Below are 20,284 nucleotides of genomic sequence, written 5' to 3'. Positions count from 1 at the left end.
AGTGACTTGACTGGAACAGTGAAACCATAACAACTGTATAATTATGACTTCATTTTAATGCTTTTAAAGTTTTAAGTAGCTACATTTCAATCCACTTTCTGTGCGAAGTGCAAGCAAAAAAAAAAAAATAACCAGGACCGGGTTCTTCTTATAAGGTTCCTCGTGGTGGTTCTTCCTCCTTCTCTTAGTCAGTCTGTCCTGCTAGTGTTGAAATAAGCAGCACTCATTAGACGTTTGGACCCCAATTTCTGCAAAGATGCTTTGTGATAATATCTATTATAACAACTACTATACAAATACAGTGGGGTCCAAGTGTCTGAGACCACTAGTTAAACTGCTTGTATTTTGTATTTTGCATTTCTTTCTAATGCAATATGATGCCATTACAAATGATATCATCAGCAGAACAATCTGAGTGAATAAAAATACACTAGGTGTTTAGAGTTTCTAGTATAGTCAGGAAACAGTAGAAGCTTTAAAATGCTGCTATGTTTCAATCCACTTTCTGTGCTAAATGCAAGCAAAAAAATTCAAATGTGGAAAAATTTTTGCAACACACTTTTAGCAAAAAACATTATGTTCTATGTAGCTTCTCAAAAAAACTGTCATAGCACTTTTGAATTATTGGTAAAAGAAAAGTTTGGCACATTTGCCTCTCTGATCTCAGGATTAATACAACTTCTACAGCTCCCTTGACCTCCCCATAACCTACTGATGAAGATATTATTATTATTAAGTCCATTATTTTTAGCACATGGAGTCCTCTCCATGTAGAAAGACTATGGTCTTTTTGGTTGTCTCCGTCAGTAAAAGTTTCAAGTGAACACACTTACCCAGAGTGGTGGGCAGCCCTATCCATACCATCTGGGGAGCAGTTGTGGGTTGGGTGCCTTACTCAAAGGCACTTCAGTCACATACTGTTGGCTCAGGGGATCAAACCGACAACCACCCAGGCACAAGGATAGTTCCCTTAACTCCAGCCCACGACTGCCGCCACAACATTTTAGCTACTCATAGACAATTTATCTCCTAAAGTTGAATGAGAAAAAGTTTAGTGAACATTTTTTAAATATTTCTGAAAATTTCTGTCTCCATAGCCTACACTGGCAAACTTTTTGAAGCATTACAACAGTTTTTACAAGAAAAAAAAATGTTTTTGGATGGAAAACCAGCTAGTGACAAAGCATAATGACTGAACTTTGGCTGCAACTGGGCTCTTCCACAAACAATACTGTTAAAAAAAACACACATTAACTAATGGAAATCACATGATCAACTGAAGAGGTTCTAGTAGTTCTAGCTAAAGATGGCCAGCATTTCCTTTTACTTATTTGCACGTTCTTAAAACTGCACAATGGAGACCTCTCTGGTAGAAATTTCTAATTGTGTGTAATGTGCAGAACTTGTTTTGTGATGTGGGTTGTGCTTCAAACTCCTTCTCCTGATTGTAAGCGCTGAAAGAGAATTCAAAGGTAAACTCAGTTAAACTTGGTGTCGTCTGAGGAAATGAGTGAATTATCTACTTTTCTCATCAGTGTAATGTTGATTTTGAGATTATTGAGACATAAAAATTGGACCTTCTTTTGGACTCTTTTCTTTTGGAGCATTTGACTGTAATGCGTAAAGATGTACAACATGGTGTGAAAAACTCCGGACCCCACGTCTCTGACTTGAAATGATTATTTAAGGCTTTACAGGGCAACTCGTAGCAGCACACACTAACTGTATTTCAGCCTTTTATTCACCTGACTCAGCAATGGCTACTTTTTTTAGTTTAACAACAAAACAATTGCAAAGTTTTAAGTAGACTTTATATTCATCCCAAGCTTGTTAATGAGGAGTTAAATCTGTCAGTTCTTCTGTTGTCATTGAAATTTAGTCACTTATTCCTTAGAGTTGGTGTTCTCTTTAACTGTTGTTCTTTAATAGAGCATTTATCAGCACTGTATCACTGTATTCAGGTCCCTCATGTTCACATTTCCAGTCTATCTATATAATACATAAGTGAAACCCTTTAATCCGTAATATAATTACTTAGATCAATACTATAAGCAGCTCCCTGGGATGCATACATAATCACAGAGCCATGTAAAGAGTCTCATATTTCAGATTTCATGTGGGATTATTAATCCACAAACGTTTTGACATGCGGCGTGCGGGCAAATAAAGATAAATGTGGCAAACAAACAGACGAGGCTGTGATCAGCCCCTTCGCTTTATTAGGCCAAATGAATTATGATGTCTTTAACTAACTGACAGATTACTTAGCTGCTTGGTTAGGGCTGCTTTCCTCCTCGGGGAGAGGCCGGTGTACTCGTCCCATTGCCAGATCTATTTTTCACTCAATTTAGCTCCAAATGACGGCTAACCTGTGGGTCCTCCCTCTGGGCGAGGTTTATGCAATGATTAATGGCGAGTGTTTGGCTGCCTCTACCTAGGGGACTGCCCCATCTGCAAAGCGATGTCAGGTGGAATAGGGGGCACCTGCAGGTGGCCGCTGGTGAGTGGCAGCTTCCCCTCGCCTCGGGCGTCTCAGCCGCGCTCATTCTGTCCACTGAAGAATCAGGGCTAACACTTCATTGGGATGCTGTGCTGTAGATGATTTGTAGACTCTCACCTTGTTTTTGGCTTAAGCTAAATATCTGTTAAATTCTACTCAGCCCTTCAAACCCACAGGGCCTGTATGAGGGACCACAGTTCCAACTCACATTTTGGTTTTAGAGTAACTACTGAATAATTTGTGTGTTGAAAAGTGTTGAAACCTGGGGTGAAAATGCAGCATGATTACACAGCTTAAGCAACTCCCAGATGGTTACAGTGTTGGCAGATAGTTGCTATGGTGTTTTAGGTGGTTACTAAAGTGCCTTGGTTATTGCTAACTGGTCGCTGTAGTATCTCTGATGGTTGCTGGGCTGTTGCTAGATGGTTGCAATGGTTTTCCAGGTGGTTGCCAAGGTGTTGCTAGATGTTTTCAGTGGTATCCCATGGTGTTGCTAGGTGTTTGGTGTGGTATCCCATGGTGTTGCTAGGTGTTTGCTGTGGTGTTCCAGGTGGTTGCTAAGGTGTTGCTAGGTGGTTGCTGTGGTGTTCCAGATGGTTGCTAAGGTGTTGCTAGATGTTGTCAGTGTTTTCCCATGGTGTTGCCAGTGTGTTGCTAGGTGGTTGCTATGGTGTTCCAAGTGGTTGCCAAGATGTTGCTAGGTGGTTGCTAAGGTGTTCCCAGTGATGCCATAAACTTTTGATCTCAAAGTTCCGCCATTCATTGATATAGGACAAAAATCAGGAAAAAAAACAGTTTTTATGTGGAAACTATATTCCATTAAAAAGCAGTAAGCAGTACACGAGCACAGCGTTCCTGACCAGACCAGACATTCCGAAGTTAGTTTGGTGTCAGTATATTGAAAAACTAATAACTCAACGATAAGCCTCTGCAGCTCTTCAGCATTTTTCAACCTCTTTCTGCTGCACCTGTACTTTCAATTATGAAGGGCAACATATTCAGTATTGGGTTTTCCTTAGATAGTTTGGCGATCTGTAAACAAGCTAGACAGGCAATCAAACAAGTGTATCTGAATCACATTCTTCATTTCAACTGTAAAAACTATTACTGTAAAATTACTGTATCCACTGCTCTTACATCAGGACCTGCTAGCCAGCAGTAGAGAACCCCCAGGGCCTTCTGGCCCTTCAGAGAAGTTTAGCTTATTTGCTGTAGATTTACACAAACAATGTACATTAAAAATATTTCTGTAAATGGGGCAGTTTAGACAGTTTGGCTAATTTTCAACTGTAATCTTTGGGCAGACACAAAAATACAAAAACACTCATAAAATCACATAAAACAGGAATGATACATACAGAAATACAAGAAAACAAAATTAAGCAGGTCTAATGATTTCTGTGAAATCAAATAATATAAATTAAAAAGTGTAGTTCATTTTTGTAGTTATGCAAGTGTTACAGTAATAAATTGGAGACATTACACACCAATTATAGTAACAATCTTAAAAAGATCTCAAATGGTTCTAGAAAGGCTCCAAAAGCTTTGTGGTGCTATATAGAATCTATTTAAAAAAACATCTACAGCACATTCTTCATCAATCTGAAGAACCATCTAACCATGCAGAGACACATTTGATCACACAAATGGTTCTTTAAATGTTTTTACAGTGTAGTCTTTATGTGGAGTGCTGTGCTGCAAGTGTAGGCATGTTTGTAAGTATTCTGTCCTCCACTGGTGGACAGTAACTCAGTAAAGGTAATTCGTTACTGTACTTAACTGCTTTTTGTGTATCTGTACTGAAGTTTTTCCATTTTGGGCAACTTTTAACTTTCACTCCATTACATTTCAAAGTCAAATATCTGACTTTTTCCTCCACTACATTTTGAGAAATCTGTTGTTCCTTTTGGTTTCTGTGTGTATAAAAATGTAACATGTCAAAATGAAAGAAGCGCAAAGCAAGAACACCAATCAGGGCACAGCGGTCACTTTTTGAGCTTGTTTTGACCTGTTGGTCATTCCAACCCAGTGCAGCACACAGTTCAACGTCAGAGAGTCTATTCAACATAAATGATGAACTAACCTAACTTTGTGTAAATAAAGTATAGAAATATGTCCACATATGCAGTCGTGACTGACGTGGCTTTTTTCTGAATTTATACAAACACCATTTCATTTTATAGTAAATTAGTTTGGGCTGGTTTATGTTTATGAACAGAGACCTACAGATCAATATAGTAAAGGAGCTCATTTGTGATCCTGAGTTTAAAGCCAGTTTTTATTAAACTTAAACTTGGAACTAAGTTGCATTAAGTTAATTAATTTTTTAGTACTTTTACTTTTGTACTTTTACTCAAGTGGAGGTCTAAACGGAGGAACTTCTACTTTTACTAGAGTAATATTTTACCTCGGGTGTCTCTACTTTAACTCAAGTACATGATTTATTTACTTTGTCCACCACTGCCATCTTCATTTTTTCAAACTATCAGAAGCTGTCCATCTTCTCTGGGTGGAGTTGTCCTCCTTGGAGCTGTAGGCCAAGCGATGGTGAATGTGTTTTCTATTAGATATTACCAATAAACTGAACTAAGTTGATAAGCTGAGATGAGACTGACCTCATGACTTTGATTCATATCCTTTCAGTCATTTTACTGAACACATCCTCAGTTGTTGGTGAAATCAGTAAGAAAGGGTCTCAAATTCTCCATATTCACCAACATGATATTGACATAAAGCACAAGGCCAGGAAAGAAAAGTGCACAAGGGGCAAAGTTTCTATGACAAACTGCCACAGTGACGAGTCTGGAAGTGTCTGTTTGGATGTCTATTTTACGCATGAACAGCCTGTCTCTTTCATTCCGTCAAAAGACAGACCCGGCAGAAAGCGGCACAGATGCCGGTGGGCCAGTTATCAAATTAAGACTTTTGGACAGGTTTATGGGCCCTGGCTGTCAGCTCCTCTCTGTGTGGAAATCATCTGATACGGCTCTGATAGTGATTAATGAGCGCACTAATCTGGTGGATCGTTCCTCCGCTGATAGACACATCACCACGGGTCTGCTTGGCTGGCGCGCAGCTCCATTTGATTTCCTCTGGGTACGGTGCCAAAACAGGCAAATCCGGCAAACACGCAGCAAGTTGGCACTGCTTGTGGGGTGGGCCAAGCTTATGTGAGCAGAGGGGTTTTAGCAGGCTTAGCCAGAGGTGGGTTCTTCAATGTGCTTAAGGACAGTTTTAAATGCTTTAGTATTTTCCTGGTAGTTACAGGTGTTAATGCTTTTATTTCTACTCAAGTATATTACTGAAAGGAATCAGCTCAGTTTCTCTGAAACCAACCCAGTCCTGCGAGACCCCTGGGCACAAATGAGATTAAGCAAAGTTTAACATTTGTGCAACAAATAAACAAAATTAGCTTGTGCAATATTCTATTGTGTCCTTGACTTTGTAAGATTAAATCAATTTGGCAATATTTTGACGATATTTCTTGCACCAGTACTAACTAAAAAACAAAAATGGGCCTGAAAACAGACATAATTCCTCATTTCATTCTGTTATTTATTGAAGGGCTATTGATGTACAATGTTTGTGTGTGCAGTGGGCTGTCTTGAGAATTTGACCTATCTTGAGCCTTGTGGTCTGAAGCCCACCGAAGCCCCTGGCAGACAGATGCCCCTTGACACTGGCCTGGCCAGTATACTCCATCCCTGGGTGGAGGACATTGATTGGGAGGTAGTTTAATCTATTCAGATATCTACATCTATGTCAGTGTCGTTTTACTCAGTTGGGTATTTAAACATGCAGCATACAGGAATGAAATACCGCCATGATGAAACACAAGCAGCTCATATTGGGTCTCTTTACACAAAGCTTGCTCTTGTTTATACATACGAAAATGACATATTTTGGAATGTGTTAAAATGGGAACAAAATGGCAGTTGGAAACTGTTTAAATATGAGATACTATACTCGGTTAATGCAGCTATTTACTCAGGTTAGTTTTACTCAGGTTCGTTTTAATTGTTCACATTTAGTCCTTTTTTAGGTCTCATTTCATTCTGCTGCACTGGTTCAGCTCCTGGGCCAATTTACTGTCACTTTAGAGCTTTAGTGTTTTATTTTAAACCAAAAAGTGTCTTAAAAACATCTTTTCCAATGCTGATAGGTGCTGGATGTACAAAGCTGCACTGCAAGACTATTTAAGAAGTTTTTGGTCCCAACGTTTTTACTCAAGATGAATTTTGTGCCACTTTCTTCTACTGGAGTCACTACTTTAGTAAAATATAAAAGGAGTAAAGTAAGTAAAGACTTTGTGATTATATTTTTTCCAGCTTCAGGGTTTGTTCAGCTTTATGTACAAAAAACTGAGTTTAATTCTATGCAACCATCTTCCAAACAGGCTTTTGCCTTACATTGCCTAAAATTGCTATATGTAAATTAAGTGTATTTTGATTGGCTCTCTTGCATTGTGCCTCCTTGAAAAAGCAATGTAGGCTGAATCACTCCTTATACCTTCAGCATGAATCAGTGGACCACCAGTTGTGACATCACAAAAAACAAGCTAGTGAAAAAACTGTTTTTGCAGTTTAGTTTCAATACATGGAATTTGAAATTTACACACTACTTTAAATATTTGTTCCATGATGAGGGTCGGGTTAAAGTGGTCCTTACTTTAGTCAGAGGAAAGGGTCCTGGGTGCATAAGCTGGAATTTTTTTCAGACGATACAAAATATTTGTAAACAGAAGAACAGCTCTACGGTATATGAAATGATAGTTTGCCTTTTATTTTGAGTGCACCGCATACGTATTACTCAGCTTTTCAGTCAGCATATTAAAGGGCACGTTGTAAGGAGCTTTTCAGGCTTTTTCTTTCCTGTGTCACCACTGGTCTCTTTCTCTCTCTGGGCTCTGCCACCTACTGAGAAAAGGCATGCCTATAAGTAGACTGGACGAAACAAGATACAAGTTCGGCATGACCTGCCTTGCATGTGATGCTCAACCACGCCCCCTCGTCCACACTATCTATCTAAGTCTATTTATATTTCTCTGTATCGCGGCTCTTGGAACAAAACCTTGTATCTCCATTGTTGTCATTTTTCAGTTTTTGACATAATTTGAAAATGCCTGGTACTCTTTACACTGTGTATGAATTTCAAGATGAATGGATGAACAAACAACTCAAAATTACTTGGAAAAAATATTGGTTTTGTTCCAACAGCAGTGACGTCTGTCTATCTATCTGTCCATCTGTCCATCTCTCTACATAGATAGATAGATAGATAGATAGATAGATAGATAGATAGATAGACAGACAGACAGAAAGATAGACAGACATCACTGCTGTTGGAACAAACAGCATAATAATTTTTTTTCTTTACCACACTCAGCAAAATAACAGGAATTGTACACTAAACATTGTGGAGAAAAAGCCTTCATTCATTTTTTTCTGTTTAGAGGATGTGATAAACAAAACACATACTCATGAATACATATAGGGTATGGATACATAATATAGAGTTGTGCATTATGACATTAATAAATGCCATTATTGAATAAATTACCATAATTTAAATAATCTCAACTGTAATCTCAGTATTCTGTATCCATTTTACCTTGTGTGTTGCAGGAATGAGCATCACAGACCACAAAAATATGGGCAAACGCAATTTTTAACAATTAATAACAAGCATCAGGCTGATTTCCTGAGCGAGATGAAGCTGCTCGTAGAGTTCAGTGCAGGCTTATATCACAGCCTTAATGCAGTAGACTAAACAGTGTAAACTTGGTCTCTCTGCTATTCCCTGAACATTTTGGCTAATTCGAAAGTTCATGTCAGGTCCCTCCAAGTGCAACACTGATATCATGTATTTTCTGAAGGAAGGATAATATTGCTTTTCTCCAGCTGTAAAAGGCTTCATTGCCTCATCCAAATTATGGAAAACAAAATATTTTGGTCATATTTTACACTTACAGTAGTATAAATATAGAGAAAAGTATTCACATGTTCTCAGTGATACTTCTGAAGACTCTTCAAACAGCAGCCTTCACCTCTTCAGGCTGCTGTGGGCCTTTAGTGAGGAGGGCTTTGATCAGGATAAAGGCTCTATAGTGTCAGTGTGTACTGAGTGCTCGTGTATGTGTTTCTGAGGGCCGGAAGGATAAGAGACTCAAAGAAGACAAAATCATATTTTGTATGTGGAGGGGTTTGGGGGGTGGGGGGGTGATTTGGAGGGAGCGCGGTAAGCATAATGTCTCCCCGGCCTGGACAGCACAATAGCTTAAGGCGTTTACAGCACCATAAATCAAAGGCATCCGCTGTGCTAGAGCAGCTGGCACATTTGCAAATAATTGTAATTATTAATCATGGTGATTTCACACCCTTCAGCAAGCCGCTGTGAGCACACAGTAGCTGAGCGGCCGCGGCGCCGGGAGCCCGCCGCTCAGGGCCTGCGCTGAACTGAACGGCGCTGAGGCTTTGATGCTGCCTCACCACACTGCTGAGCGGCACACAATGAGCGGGCGGCCGCAGAGAGACTCAGCACTGCGCCTACCATCACCACAGCAGCTAAAGAAACACCGAAACGCTTTGGTGTCTGAATTTCTATGTTTGTTTGGATGGTCAACACATAGGCATACGCTCATTTTCCACCATATTTAAAACAACTACTATGTCATATAAATATACACTGGCCACTTTATTAGAAACACCTATCTTACACTTCCACACACTGCCCACTTTATTAGAAACGCCTACCTTGTACATCCACACACTGGCCACTTTATTAGAAACACAGTACACGTCCACTCACTGGCCACTTTATTAGAAACACAGTACACTTCCACTCACTGGCCACTTTATTAGAAACACAGTACAATTCCACTCACTGGCCACTTTATTAGAAACACAGTACACTTCCACTCACTGGCCACTTTATTAGAAACACAGTACACTTCCACTCACTGGCCACTTTATTAGAAACGCCTACCTTGTACATCCACACACTGGCCACTTTATTAGAAACACAGTACACTTCCACTCACTGGTCACTTTATTAGAAACACAGTACACGTCCACTCACTGGCCACTTTATTAGAAATACCTAATTCATACTTCCACACACAGGCCATTATATTAGAAACACCAGCTTGCACTTCCACTCATTGGCGACTTTATTAAAAACATGTACCTTGTACTTCCACTTACTAGCCACTTTATTAGAAACACCTAATTCATACTTCCACACACAGGACATTATAGTACATAAACTTACCTTGTACTTACACCCACTGGCCACTTTTGTTGTACATCAACTAACTGACCACTTTGCCTTGTATGCAGTAATATTTTGTATGAACTGGCTAAACCTGCCAGCATTCGACTGATGAGCTTCTGGTTTTTTTTTTGTTTGCTGTTCTGTCTGAGTTGGTTTTTTTTTTGCATTCTTGAAAGTTTGTTGTATATTTTGTATCACTTATGGTTTGTTTTCCTTTCATGCTTGTTATACTCAAAATACTCTAAACATAACTCCAAACGTTGTGGATGGAAAGTTATAGATGGAGTTATAATCTTAAAACACCCAAGAGAAAATTATCCAGTCAGGATTGTTTTCTGTATGGTGTCTAGGCCGATATAGCCAAGTGAGCTCTCTCATTGGTCAGGACTTCACGAGCTAAACTGATGGCCTTACATGTTAGATTAACCCTTGTGTTTTGTTGATGTGTTTGTTACTCAGTGGTCTGGGGGACTCACAGCATTATTGGTTTTCTAAACCAATACAACCAGAACAATTTATGTAAAAATACCAAATGTTTAAAATATCACAAGTGTCCAGCGTAGGGTTCTCCTTTAGCAGCTGTAGCCAGTCAGCAGCCTGTCCATGTTGTCCACCCATACACACACACACACACACACACACACACACACACACACACACACACTCACTCACCTATACACACACACTCACACACACACACACACACACATGCACACAAACACAGCACTTCCTTTTATTCCCTGCATGTTCAGCCCAACACCACATGTGTAATATAAGTGTGTGGGGGGTGAACAGAGTGAAGACACTGAAAATGGGTTATTTTATATGTTCTTCACAGAAAATGAGCAAAGACCAAGAATCTGAGGTAGAAATAATAAATCCCATCATTTTTCCCATCGTTACCAACATAAATAGGACAGAAGAATCAAACAATGACATTTTGATTTAAACTGGTTAGGAGCAGTTTTGTGAGAATAAAATCATTCTAGACATTCTAGACATTCTTGATGTCTCTGACTGTGAATAGGAACCTAAGTCTACCCAGGTTCAGTTAGTTGTTAGGAATGGAAAACAGCAGCAACAGCCCTACACCAGGACTCTGATACAATATAAAATGTGTTAATGTCATTTCATGTCTTTTACAAATTTTAATCTGGAATGGCCAAAAAATGCCAGTGTGAAGTGCCTTTAGAATAGCGCTAACATACTAATAGAATCCCGTAGACGTGCTAGCAGAAATTAACATTATTTCCATTGTTCTTGACATTTAGTCACAGTTTGCCACTGATATATTATAATAAGACTGCAGTAGACTGATTCTCCATTTAGATACACTCATTTCAATGAACACTTGTGGTTCTTTGCACTAATAAAGAGAGAATGCCGCATTTCAGTGCTCAATGCAGAAACCGTTTATGTCGTAAAAGCAGATGTGCGTTAATATGGTCTCCAGCTGCTGTGTTTCCATATGAAAGTATTTACTGTGTCTACAGGCCCGCCTTTGGGGAAATAGTACACAGAAGAGGAATTTTTACCAGCTGGGAGCTCAGCGCAGTAGTTTTTCTAGTAATGCACTAAATAGAGTGTTTGCCCCCTGTTAGTCATTACCTACCACTCACAAGACAATGCACAGATGGTCGGCATGGACAGTATTCATAATGTCAGCAGCGTGGGCTGGAACGCAAAACTGAAACAGACTTGCCGAAGCAAATTATCCATGTTAATGTGTTGTGGACGTTGGCAATATTTAACAGTAATTTACAGCTACAGTGCAAGGCTGGATTCTTTTATTCTTTGTGTTCCAAATATGAGAATGTGAACATAAGCGCACACACACACACACACACACACACACACACACACACACACACACACACACACACACACACAGACACTCAAAATGAAAATGAAAGCGCTCTGTTGTTGTTTTTTATCTTTTTTTTTTCTCATTGTTATTACTGAACAGTTAGCCATCTTGTTGATGTTCCTTACCTTTAGCCAAATAGGCTCAACTGGCACATATACAGAAAAGCTTTTAAATATGCATCATCCCTGTAATTCTAAACTATAAATATAAACAAATCAAATCCTTCTACAGAGTGAAACAGGGTCAGTTCCAATTAAATCAGATTGACAGTTTGTCTGGTCAGTGCAGACAGTGAGTAAAACAGCATCTTTACTTTTGGTTCTTGGCACCAGATACTTAATTCCAAATTGTTTAACTTGTTTTTCTCACCCTCTGCATGCTGTCTGTCATCACTGCGACAAAATTTACAGGAAACTTTACAGGAAAATGTCTTAACCTTGTGTGGAAGTTAATGGAAGCAGATGTTTCTAAGTAAATTTGGAGCATTTCTGTTGCTCCATATATCATGAAATTGTCACACACTGTGTTCTCAGAAATAAAGGTACTAAACTGTCGTTGGGGCAGTGCCTCTCTTGTCACTGGGGTGGGACCCTGAAGGGTGCATCTCAGTACCTTTAGTCAGGGAACATAACTGAACCATAATCCACAAACACACACACACACACACACACACACCTTCTAAGCTGCTTCTCCTTCTGGGTCATGAAACCGTAATCCACTGAAATGATCTGTTCTAAGCTGTACTGACTCCACACACCCCGTCTCGCCTCCAGGCTTTTATTCTACTGTTCTGTTTTAAAACATTCTGTTATGAAAAGGTACAAATACAAACTTTTCACCTGGAAAAACTGATTTAAGGTTCACAATCAGACCTTAAAACCACTGCTGTACCTTTAAGGGAACACTTATACTGTTTGTACCTCAGTGAATGACAAATATACCTGCACAGAACCTTTATTTCTAACTGTGCGTAAAGGACTGCTGATGCTAAGTTCTATATAGCACCAAAAAGGGTTCTTCTATTGTTATAATGTCAAGCTTTCAACTATAGAAGAAACCTTTTGGTGATATAAAGAACAATTTTTTTTACTGAGGAACCATCATTTTGTGTCTAGTGCATAAAAATGATCAGTTCAGTTAGTAGGAATTCACTAAAGTCCCATTTGCATGACTTCAAATGTATATTATATTTACTCAGTTGAGTATTGTAAACATTTATGTGTAGACAAGCACTCACACATACAGACATTTACAAGATCACTGTTCTAAAGTTTGGAATTAATGGTTTCAATTATATAAAACCAACTGTGCTGTAGATAAACATCCAGAATTCGTCATGTTTTAAAAGTGTAGATCAAATTTCCAGGTAGTTCTTAAAAAAATAATGTGAATAGACAATTGTTGGGTATTATTGATCATTTAAGATCTTATATTCTGAACACATTCTGAAATATATTCTGAAATATGGAATAGAACATCTAAAAATTCTATTATATATATATTATAATATTATTATTGGCTAATAATATTTAAATCCACATTGTTTAAGTTGTTACTGTATATAAAATAACAAGCATTGCTTATATGGCAAGTGATTCCAAACTTTTGAATGATACTGAACACTGAAGTGTATATTTTCTATTGAACTGAGTGACTGAAATCTAATCAACATTAACAGTCGACGTATGTTAAGAATTTTTTCCTTTTCTGTTAAAGTCGCTGTTTTAGAGATGTATGGAATGAGATGCTGCTACATGAAGAGGCCTAAAGTGGGCCAATACTGGGAGGAAAGTAGGTGTGACATTGTGCCCACCTGCCCCGCCTCCCCAGTTGGGCTCAGCCAGTGGGAGGGCAAAGGCGGGGGCACTGCAGGAGGCCGTCCTTCCTCTTCTGACAGAGGGTGACGGATGACCCCTGAGCAACCTTCTCCAGCTTCTGCATAACACAGGCCTTCTGAAGCACAGGGCCGGCCGGAGGGACAAAGGCCAGCACACGTATTTAAATGAACTCTAATGAAATAAGTATCAGACTTCAGCAGAAAGTGGTGCCTGATACTTCCGCATCTCTAATGAGTTGCTAATGGGGTGAAATCACTTTCTTTTCACCCCGAGAGCAAAGACAGATGGAGAGGAAGGCCTGCTCTGATTGACAGATTTGATTGATCTGATAAGCAAAGGTAAAGTGACCACATGTTTAAAGCTGACAAGGGTTCACTTGTTCTGATGTTACAGTAGTGATTGAGAGGAAAATGAGGACTGTCGAATTTGTAATGCTGTAGCCCTGGTGCTACCAGATGGATGGCCAGGTCAGTGTTCATTCTGGTGTTTGGAATTCGTTTTGTCATGGGTATTTTGCAATTAACTTTGCATTTGAAAATCACAGTTACTACCTTTCTTCATTATTTTCCTCCATTTAGTTGGTAATAATTTTAATTATAATGCAATACTTGCAAACTGCACTGCCGTTTTTATGGCGACCTGTAACTGTCTTATTTTAGACCATACAATCTTAAAAGGATTCTTCTTCATAAGACTACATAACAGCTACAAAGGCTTGTCCTAACAACTGACATAACCCTACATAAAAGTTTGCAAATGTTTATTCAAACAGACATCATCCACTATAAAGGTTATGTTTGCCAATTTTAATAAAAGTTAGCTAAATGAGCCTTTATAACAGGTGACGCCGGGTGGAATAAGTGTTTATAAATAGTTATGTAGGATTATATCAGTTGTCATGACAAGCTTATGTAGGCATCATGTAGCCTTATGAACAGCACCCTACACTAAAATGTAACCAGCAATTTTTCTATATATGACCAGGAACAGAACTATCTGATTGATACGTGTGTTGCCTATAGTGTATATTACTATATCTAAACTAAATTCTCACTGGTCTACAAATAAAACATGAAAACTGTTTAACATCGCAGTTTTTCCATATTGCAGTCTGTTAGTTTGTTAACAGCAGCCAAAGAAGACAAATTATTTGGCTAATCTTCCAGATCTGCTTTAAAATTGAGGAGATATTCACCCATTTCAGTGTGGCAGGGAATGTGTCCGGGTCGGTGGTGTAAAAAGAACAAAAATCCTGCAAGCAAAAGTCCTCTATTTGTATTCCTACTGGAATGAAAGTGCAGAGTTCTTTGCACACCCCTGGTATTGAAAACACATACTCTACATTGAACATACTTCTGTACATTTTCATACACAGCTACTGTTTATTTACTGAATTTAACACATTGAGAAAAAATTAACCTAAAAAATGTGGCCTGCACAAAAGTTAAAGCACATTTCACATTTTATGTTTCTTTTTTTCAGTATGTTAAACTGAGCAAAATAAATAGAAATCATGCGTTCAAATTTGCAGAAAGATGCCTAATTAACTTTTTTCCCTGCATAGAATGTGTTAATTCAATGGGATGGGATAGTCTGAAATGTGGGAGGAGGACCACCCCTAAAACCCCTCACCCTTACAATACAACATCCTACAAAATATCCATCTTCTGTTTCCTGTGATGATGTTTTTGCATTTTTCATTTATTGAGGTACAAACAACTTTTTCCAGATGAAAAGTTGGTATTTGTACCTTTACATAACCAAATGTTTTAAACCAGAACAGCAGAATAAAAGCCTGGAGGCGAGACGGGGTATGTGGAGTCAGTACAGCTTAGAAAATATCACTTCAGTGGATTATGGTTCAGTTATGCTCCCTGACTAAAGGTACTGAGGTACCTTAAAAGTACTTAAGTTACTTTTATCTCTGAGAGTGCACCAGTTAAGAAACTGACTTTACTGTGTGGGTCACTCTCTTTAGGGCACTCGCTTTAATGGCCTAATATTAACTCCATAAGAACAGCAGAATAAAAGCCTGGAGGCGAGACGGGGTATGTGGAGTCAGTACAGCTTAGAACATATCATTTCAGTGGATTATGGTTCAGGTATGTTCCCTGACTGAAGAGACTGAGATGAACCCTTGAGGGTCCCACCCCAGTGACAAGAGAGGTACTGCCCCAGCGACAGTTTAGTACCTTTATTTCTGAGAGTGCAGTGTGTGACAATTTCATGATATATGGAGCAACAGAAATGCTCCAAAATTACATGGAAATATCTGCTTTCATTAAATTCCACACAAAGTTAAGAACTTTTCCTGTACAGTTGGAAAAGATACAAGATTTTGTCGCAATGATGACAGACAACATGCAGAGGGTCAGCAAAACAAGTTAACCAATTTGGAATTAAGTAGTGACAGTTTGTACCTTTTTTTCTGAGAGCGCACCACGGTTCGGGGTCTGGCCTTCTATCTCCAAATAGAAGATTCCCAGAAATCCATCCCAAGTTCTCAAGTTCTCTTCCCTCTCCCAGTCACACTGTCCCCTGATACTCCCACCATACTTTGAAGGCATGGTCTGAACAGGGTCTGAAATATTCTTTTAGAAAACCAACAAAATATGTCATGACCAGGGTTGTTCAAAACTTGCATACAACTGTACCCTTATATCAAAATTAAAAGTTAAATGTGAGTTAATACAGTTATTGTATTGTTTTGATGAACAATTTCTAATAAGAAAACTGCAAAACTATCAGTGAAAAAGACAAAACTCACGTTACTGAATAAAAGATAATGCACAGCATCAAACAGAATACACACCCTTTAGCCTGGTTCCAAATCACCAAGTCCTCTTTGATGGGCACTGCACTGGTCTTATCACCTCAGCAGTGACACTCAGCGGGAATACAGTCCTGGTATCTAGCCCCCTATGAAAGGCACAAAGCACATAATAACAGCCAACCAAAACGACACCCTCCAAGGCCCAAGTGTGTGAGCAATAACAACAGAATATTCTGATATTACAAGCTCAGCATAAATGAAGCTCCCCACATTATGTTTACAGAAAGGAACCTTAAGAGAATCCAAGCATGAATGGTAACTCCATTCTCATTGGGGTGTCCCAGGATAAATACAGAGTAGAAATAAGATAAGAGGTCATCAATGTCTGTATTAATTATTATATTAAGATTTGTCCACATTAAAGGGATACACCGATCAGACATAAGATTATGAGCCTTCTTTCTCAGCTCATTGTCCATTTTATCAGCTCCACTTACTCTATAGCTGCACTTTGTAGTTCTACAGTTACAGACTGTAGTCCATCTGTTTCTCTGATACTTTGTTAGCCCCGTTTTACCCTGTTCTTCAGTGGTCAGGACCCCCATGGACCCTCACAGAGCAGGTACTATTTGGAGGTGGATCATTCTCAGCTCTACAGTAACACTGATGTGGTGGTGGTGTGTTAGTGTGTTGTGCTGGTGCGGGTAGATCAGTCACAGCAGTGCTGCTGGAGTTTTTAAACACTGTGTCCACTCACTGTCCACTCTATTAGATACCCCTACCTTGTCAGTCTACCTTGTAGATGCAAAGTCAGAGACAATAGCTCATCTTGTATTAGTCATCCTCTAGTCCTTCACCAGTGGTCACAGGATGCTGTCGGCTGGATATTTTTGGTTGGTGGACTATTCTCAGTCCAGCAGTGACACTGACATCTTTAAAATCTCCAGCAGCACTGCTGTGTCTGATCCACATTTCCTTTTTTTCTTTTGGTAAACATTGAAAATGGGTCCCACAGACCCCAACACCACACAAGGGTAAAAGCACAGAGTTTTGTAACATCGCATGGCTTGGATGGTTAAATTCCATCACCAGTACACTAAATTCAACTTGAGGAAGTATTGATTAACCAAGCTGTTCTCAAACTGGAGGCTGCGGCTCCCTGGGAGGTCGCAAAGGGGAGGCTAAGGGGGTTGCAGAAAAAAAAAAGTTATGTCTCTACTTAGAAAGTTTTTTCAGTTTATTGCAATGGCACTTACTATCCACCAAGTGGGGCTTAAACTAAGAAGGTTTAAGAACGGCTGGCTTAGTCAAACCAGATATTGGATCATAACTACAAATAACACTGGGCTTCCTTAAGGAGAGGCTTGGAAATGGTTAAGTGAACACTGTTGTAAACAATGCTTTACAACAGAAACATTCAAATGCAGACCCTTGAACAGACACTGGACTTTATCTTTAACGAGCCTGAACAGATTACAGGGTAATGTTTGAGAGCATATATTAGGGGTGACGGTCATGTGAAAAAGTTCTTTGACCCCTGCACAAAATGCCTGAACATCGACTACAGTGCATGCCTGATGGGTGTAATTTCAGCCCATCGCTTCCTAATGATACTCCTTCAATCACCATCGACAAGCTGGTGACATTTCATTAATACATCATGTCACATGCATCAGATTGCTGTGACACCACCACAACCAGTCAGCATGCTGCACTGTGCCTTGTGACAGATGTGCGTCCAAATGGCAGCACAGCACTGTGTGCTTTGGAGGAACCGGCCACAGAAGTGTGCCATCTTGGCTCTTGTTGTTTTGACACATGGGCAGCTATCTGCCCGTGCTTCAGCTCTGCAGGGCTGCAGCGTATATTCACATGCACTCCCCAGTGACATTAGGCTCCAGCGGTGAGGGGCCTTTAGGTAACGGCCTGCTAATGGGATAATAAGGCTGTGGCCGGCCCTCCTCGGCCTGCGCCAGGACAGATGGGGGCGTCCCCTCCTGCCAGAGGCAGTGGCTCAGAACGGACGAGGGGGCTTTGAGTGACGAGAGCGACAGCCGCCGCCTTGTCGCATTTCCTCTCCCCACAGTGGAAGTGTGTGTGTATGCATGAGTTCGTATAGTGTGGGGAGACTGAGCTGATCTGCGAGTCTCCCTGCTTGTTCGTAGTTGGTGGATCTCTGGCACTTGCTCTAATAAGATGTGTTTATTCTGTCATAATGCTGCTGCTGCGCTTTTAGAAATGCTCAAATGTAAACAAATGGATTAGGGGTGTGACGATACACGAAATTAAAAATTTGAATATAGTAGTGTCTTCACATGACTCTTTTCTCAATGCTGAAAAAATAAGGAATGCCTGAATATCACGGCTGTTGAAACAAAACATTGTATTTCCAAAATGATTACTTTACAGGAGAAGCAAATAGCTTGCTTTATTTTTAATGTAAGTCAATGGAACCAGAAATTTTCCAAGCAATTTTGGGCCATTCATCATGAAATTGACACACTGTGTGAAGAGCCATAAGAATTTTCAAACTATGAGTGTGTTTGTGTATAATCTGATCATAATCGGATTTCTGCAGTTATCCAATTATTCATATGGGAAGCGCCATACTCCAATCTAGAAATCTGATTAAGAAATCAGTTAAAGAGAGCTGGATTGTAGCTCAGTAATCTGATTTCTCAGTTTGCACATGTGTGAAAACAGACTGCTGTACTGGAAAATAAGCAAGCAGCGTTTCTGCGAAATGCAGCGTTTTCTATAAGATACATGTTCATATTTTCAGGTAAAATGGTGCAACATTTTTTTTTAAAAAGCTGCAGCATGAAGTTTAATTTTACGTTACATTTACGACACGTGTTCTTCTGTGAGTTTATTGGCTGGTTGTACAGCAGAAGTCTGATTCATGTCTGACTCATGTAGATGCAGAATTTCCCCATTATCTGATTACTCAAGCGCATGTAAACGTGTTGATCAGATTACAAAATCTGATTTTCTGCAGGTATCGGATTATTAAGTGCATGTAAACACTCTATCAAAAACTGAAAAACAACTAAAATGGAGATACAAGGTTTTGTTCCGAGAGTGATATGTGCCTTGTTAATCTGCAAAACTTCGAACAATTCCAGTCAAATAACAACTTTTGTTGATTTTCTAAATGAAAACAAGTTAACACATCCTCAAGAGAGAACACACTCAAATATAACGGTTTTCAGCTGATTTCAACATAAAAAATAAAGCCTATAACATAAAATGTGATAGAACGTCTGCACAGGCCACGTTTTATGCTCTATTTTCTTCCCACTATGTTACAGTTCATCCACTAAAGAGTAATTGTGTATTAAAATGTGCAGAAGCGTGTCCTCTGTAGAGGATGTGTTCACTTCTTTACACTCAGAAAATAAACAAACAAACCAACAAACAAACCATGTCATTGGACCAGGGTGCCCAAACTTTTGCAAGCAACTGTATAAATATAATATTGGCAGAACTAACGCCTTTTCACATTCCTCGAACAAAAAAGACTGCAATCACTACACAATTTTTTCATCCTGCTCAGGAACGGCAGCCATTCTCTTCCCTGATTGGGTCTGTCATGGTGACCAGCTGTTCGATTCCATTTCAGCATCCAGCACCGCGAACCTAACATCTGCTGCATTTCCCACAGCAGCGGCCTGTTATTCCACCCATACCATTACACCCTCCACTGCCCTCTGAACACAGCTCATGGTGGTGCAGTACAGGGAGCTGGATCAGAGCTGAGTGATGAGGACAGTGAGCCGAGGATGGAACTACATACAGCATGTTTTCACTTGGCTGAATGCAGAACACCTGGATTTGACAACAAGATGATGCTACAATCTAATGTGATCCAAAACAAATGGGTCTAGCTGTGGTTTATGAGCAAATAAACAGAGCAAATAGATGATTCCTGCTTTGTTGTTTGTTCCTGTAATCGCAGATGGTGACAGCTGACAGTATGTGGTCTATATCTTCTGTCTTTGTTTCAATTTCATTGTTTTCCATGGGCTCTGACT

This window comes from Pygocentrus nattereri, chromosome 5 (genome assembly GCF_015220715.1).
Source record: "Pygocentrus nattereri isolate fPygNat1 chromosome 5, fPygNat1.pri, whole genome shotgun sequence".
In the NCBI taxonomy this organism is placed as follows: domain Eukaryota; kingdom Metazoa; phylum Chordata; class Actinopteri; order Characiformes; family Serrasalmidae; genus Pygocentrus; species Pygocentrus nattereri.
Note: the sequence above shows the minus strand (reverse complement) of the source record.